The sequence below is a fragment of the Aristolochia californica genome, unplaced genomic scaffold (genome assembly GCF_029961685.1).
Source record: "Aristolochia californica isolate CCGP_79_NKW_82.1479 unplaced genomic scaffold, dmAriCali1.0.hap1 SCAF_2, whole genome shotgun sequence".
In the NCBI taxonomy this organism is placed as follows: domain Eukaryota; kingdom Viridiplantae; phylum Streptophyta; class Magnoliopsida; order Piperales; family Aristolochiaceae; genus Aristolochia; species Aristolochia californica.
Genome location: NW_027181881.1, coordinates 32,907,299 through 32,913,298, shown reverse-complemented (window position 1 = coordinate 32,913,298; position 6,000 = coordinate 32,907,299).

Below are 6,000 nucleotides of genomic sequence, written 5' to 3'. Positions count from 1 at the left end.
GCTTTAGTTGATTCTGGCAGCACACATAATTTTATCAGTGAGCCCGCAGTGAAACAATTGGGATTAGAAATCCAACAGCAAAAGGGTCTTTCGGTTTCAGTGGCCAATGGGGCTAAATTGCTAGTGTTGAGTTATGTGCAGCTACCCCTTTTACTATTGAGGGACATTCATTTAAGGCTGACTTACTAGTCATTCCTTTGGCAGGATTTGATTTGGTGCTCGGGGTAAAATGGCTTCAACTATTAGGCCCTATATTGTGGGATTTTCAGGCTCGGACTATGACATTTACAACACAACATGGTCAGATTACATTGCAGGGTATTAAAGCACAGGTGCCCAATGCACTGGTGATTGTAAGTTATCTCCATTACTTACAGCTTTTGGGGATTTATTTAATGACCCTACTAGTCTACCACCAGTGTGTCACTGTGATCACCGCATACGTTTGAAGTTGGGAACTGATCCAGTGGTGGTTCACCCTTATCATTACCCACATATACAGAAAGATGAAATCGAAAGACAATGCCTAAATATGCTCGCTCAGGGAGTTATCCAGCCCAGTAGGTCTCCCTTCTCATCCCCTGTTTTACTGGTCCATAAAAAGGATAAATCATGGAGGTTTTGTGTCGACTATAGGCAACTCAATTTGCATATAATTAAAGACAAGTTCCCCATCCTAGTGGTGGACGAGTTGCTGGATGAGTTACATGGTGCTACAATTTTTACCAAGTTAGATTTGAAATCAGGCAATCATCTAATTAGAGTTCACCCTGCAGATGTGGAGAAGACTGTGTTCCGCATGCACCAAGGTCATTTCGAGTTCCTCGTCATGCCCTTCGGTCTTTCCAATGAGCCCTTCATGTTCTAGGCCCTCATGAATGAGGTATTTTCCTCACTTTTGTGAAAATATGAGTTTGTATTTTTTTATGACATCTTGGTCTATAGCAAAAATTGGGATGAACATCTCCAACACGTCCATCAGGTATTTACCATTCTATGCTCCCATCATTTGGTTTTGAATGAATCCAAATGTTCTATGGGCACTTCAGAAGTGGCATATTTGGGCCACGTTATATCAGTAGTGGGCGTGAAGGTTGACCAAAGTAAGATACAAGCCATCACAGATTGGCCTCCTCCCACCTCCCTTACCGCATTAAGGGGATTTTTGGGCCTAGCGGGATATTACAGAAAATTTATCTGTACTTAAGGCCAGATAGCAGCACCACTCAACAACCTTCTCAAGAAACATGCCTTCACCTGGTCTCCCTCAGCGGCACATGCCTTTCATTAGTTAAAGGAGGCCTTAGCCTCAGCACCTGTGCTACAACTACCAGATTTTGATGAATCCTTTGTGGTGGAATGTGATGCGTTCGGAGGAGGTATTGGTGCAGTGTTACAGAAACTGGGACACCCCATCGCTTATTTCAGCCACCAGTTGGGACAACACCACCACAAGTTAGTTGCATATAAGAGGGATCTGATTGGGTTAACCAAGGCCATCCAACATTGGCGGCCTTATCTCTAGGGACGAAAATTTCTGATTTGTACAAATCATTGCAGCCTCAAATATCTTCTTGAGCAACGTCTCACCACATCACCGCAGCAGCACTGGTTGAGTAAACTCATGGGCTTCGATTTTATAGTTCAATATAAACCAAGCAGTTTGAATTTGGGGGTTGATGCTTTGTCTCGTCGGGACATTCCAGAACCACACGTTTATGCTCTCAGCCACCCACACTCACTTTTGTTTGATTCTATTCAAGAGGAGACACATCAATATCCAGAACTTATTTCATTATATCATGATATTCAGCAAGGGACAACAGCTAATCATTGGATGATTCAGGATCGTCTTATCCTATACAAAAACATGATTTTTATGCATCACACATCCCCACTTCTTCACACCATTCTGTCCTCTTTCCATGATAGCACACATGAGGGTCGACAGAAAACTTATATCCGAATCAGTCGGGAATTTTATTGGAGGGGTATGAAGAGCACGATTGCTGATTATGTAGTTGCTTGTCAGATTGGTCAATGAAACAAGGCCGAATCTTTAAGTCCTGCCGGCCTACTACAACCTCTGCAGCTACCGTCTCAAATCTGGTCCAACATTTCCATGGATTTCATTGATGGCCTTCCAACTTCATCAGGTAAATCCGTGATATTAGTTGTGGTTGACCATTTTTCACAATATGGTCACTTCATTTCTTTGGCGCATCCATATACTGCTGCTCATGTAGCTCAGTTATTTATGGACCACGTTGTCCGATTACACGGGATTCTAGCATCCATTATCAGTGACAGGGATGCCATTTTTACCAGTACCTTTTGGAAAGAATTATTCAAGTTACATGGCACCCAATTGTCATTCTCTTCTGCATATCATCCACAGATTGACGGATAAACTGAGGTCATCAATCGCATGATCGAAATGTATCTTTGCTGTTTTGTGGGGGACTCACCTAAACGGTGGGTTAAGTGGCTTTCCAGGGCAGAATTTTTCTATAACACCTTTTACCACTGTACACTGGGAACTACTCCTTTCAGGGTGGTTTATGGCAGAAATCCACCTAGTTTGTTATCCTATGAACCAGGGGCATCCAAAGTTGCCACTTTGGACCAAGCGTTAGCTGAAAGAGACGCTATGCTCACTGAGGTGCGTACTCATCTCCAAGAGTCCCAGCACTCTATGAAGTTCTATTATGATAAGAAGCACCGAGAGGTATATTATTCCCCAGAAGATTATGTGTGGTTAAAGCTCCAACACTACCGCCAGCTGTCATTGACTACCTCCAAGCGCCACAAGCTTTCTCTGAAATATTATGGTCCATTTCAGTTGTTGGACCGAATTGGCACCGTGGCCTACCGCTTGCAGATACCACCCGAGGCAAAGATACATAATGTATTTCACATATCCCAACTGAAGCCATTCCAAGGCGACTCTCCCTTGCTGCACACCCCTCTGCCACCACTCCATGAAGGCCGTGTCCTTTCTACCCCAGCTCAGGTATTGCAGGCACGCCACATTCAAGGCGATTGGGAAATTCTCGTACAGAGGGTAGATGCAGACCCCAGTGACACTACATGGGAGCCATTATCAGCATTTCGGCTTCTCTACCCTTCCTTTGAGCTTGAGGACAAGCTCTTTCTCCAGGAGGGGGTGATGTTATGGACTCAATAGCATCACGAGTTACCAGCAGGCGTAGGAATTAATTAATGCGGTTTTCAATTTTTATGTAATTGATTTTGGTTTGGTTTGGTTTACAATTTATTTGGCTTGAACCAGTGACCCAAGGGTTTGAATTGTATTTGGCGTCCTCAACCCTATTTAAGGGGACGACTAGGTTATTGAAAGGTAGCGATTGAATTAGCAAATTAGCCTAGAGTAAATTAGAGTAACAGGTCGAGAGCTCCTTCAAGCTCTCCCCCTTTTTCCCTAAATCCCCTTTCCGATTTTCTTCTTTACATCACTCCATAAATCTATCCCTACATCAAGCAAAGCAATGGAAGGAAACGAAGAGAGGAGGGTAACAAGATCCATGGCTCGTGAGGATCCTAACAGCCCCAAAACCGGGCAAAAAATTTGTGAATATTATCTCCATGTTTAGTATGCAGCATACTTTGTAAGACATCATATACCCTTTGTAACGAGGCAGTACTCAAGTAAAGCTTAGCACAAGTGTCCCACATGTCCTTGGTTGTTTCCAAGTAGACCACATTGTTAGCCACATACTCTCCCATGCTATTGATGAGCCAACTTATAACTAAGTTATCATTTTTAACCCACTCGTGGTAGGCTTCATCTTCTTCATCATCAATCAGAAGAGGGAATTTAATAACGTGGCTTTCAAGGTCACGAGTAATGAGAACCCTCCGTACTGATTGTGATCAGCTAAGGTAATTGGAGAGACCTCTGAGTGGAATCGTAGTAATACAGAGTATATTACTCTTATTACTGTTGTGTCCACTCTCCATGATGAAGCAAGTCAAATGTGGAGTTCAAGGGAAGGGGCCTTCTTCAAATAACAATTACTCAATGTAATTTGAAGAACCCGTGGACAAAATCAGTCACCAAAAAAAAATTTCCTTCACGAGAGCAAACACCAAATTATCAACAAATTTGTGCCTTGATTAAGTGAGAATAAGATCCTACCATCACCCAATTCCTCTTATATTCTTAAAAACAAAGAGGAGAAGGTAGATGCAACCGATTAGGCCTTAATCCAAACTCCAACACAAATCAAGAGAAAGAACAAATATTTAGAGACAATTTAAAAATCAAAAATTAATCTCCAATTTATCTTCAGTTCATGGGAATATTTCAACGTAAAAAAAATTCTATTGTTGAAGTACAAGAGAAACAACAAAGGGTAAGTGAATGCTGGAATTTCATCAAACATATAATGGGCATCCAACAACATAATACAAACCCATGAGCACCATTAAGTAGGAGAAGTTATAGAAACATGTGCTGGAATTCTACCTCAAATGAGATTGATCCAAGTTACATAAAGATAACTGAATTTCAACCATTAATCTTAATAAGACACAAACAGCAAATGATCTTGATTAAGTTTGTAATTGATTTACAAGAAGATCACGATCATAACATCATTTTAGTTATAAAAATAATTTTTCACAACATATAAAGATTTATCTTGACTTGATGTGATTCAAAGTTCAAGAAGTAGAAAAAGCGTAAAGAGGAGTATGTAAATAAGGAAAGAAAAAAAATTGTAAATAAGAATAGAATTAACTTATCTCTTCATGGCTGAACTTCTTTTACAAACTTCTTGAACAGATTCCATAATAACTTCACCAAGTGAAATCCTAAACTCCTTGCTCTGATACCATGTAGAATTTAGGATCTCATGAGAGGAACTTTAGATCAACGAGGAAGAAGAAGAAGAAAAGAGAAGGAAAAGAGAAGAAGAAGGAAGTGGAAGGAGAGAGTTTGGATTAAGGGAGACGAGGTTTGTGTCAAGAGAAGAATGAGGGCTGGACGAATTTGTGGAAGGAGAGGAGAGAGTTTCAATGCTTTACCTCTTAGCCAATGCCTTTATTTATAGTCTTTACAATACCCTTAGGGCTACAACTTTATGAAACAAAAGACATAAAAATAACACATATTTACACCTCTATGCCATCTTTAAAAAAAACCATATTTCACACATATGCCACTCCTTTGACGTATGGATTTCTTGTCTTGATCTTGTGGGCTTGAGCCCATCTTCCAATAGTACCGAGTTTATTTTTTCCACTGGAGAGAAGGTTTCTTTAAAATCATTTCCATAGCACTGAGTATAACCTTTGGCAACAAGTCGAGACTTCAGCTGTGCAATGGACCAATCTGGATTATGTTTGATAGTATAAACCCACTTGCAACCAACGGGTTTTTTATCTGATAGAAGAGGAACCATTGACCATGTATGATTGTCATTAAGTGCCTTCATTTCTTCATCCATTGCTGCTCCACTCTGGATGTTGTAGAGCCTCCTGATATGACGGTGGAATAGATATGGAGGAAATAGAAGAAAGAAACTGACAACATAAAGGTGAGAGGCGATGATGAGACACAAAATTGGAAATAGGATGAGAAGTAGAAGGTTGAGTGCATGATCGAGGTTCTTTCCATATAAGAAATAGGACAAGTATCATATTGAGGACCAAAAATGACTGGTGATGAAGGACTTACCTCTGGTGGATCTGCTAACTCGGCAAGTTTGGTGTCGGCCAGTTGCTCTAGGGGTTGAATAATCTTTGTATCACGAGGCACAACCGGTCGAGGGGAACTTGGTATCGATGACAGACCAGGAGGAGTGCTATCAGAATAATATGAGTCTTCAAAAAATGTTACATCCCTAGACACAAATGAACGTTGAAGAGTAGGACTATAACATACATAACCCTTTTGTGTGTGATAGTATCTCATAGATGCCAAATTCTGACATGAGAACTAAGTTAATTAAAATAGAGCCCTTATAATTGTGTTAT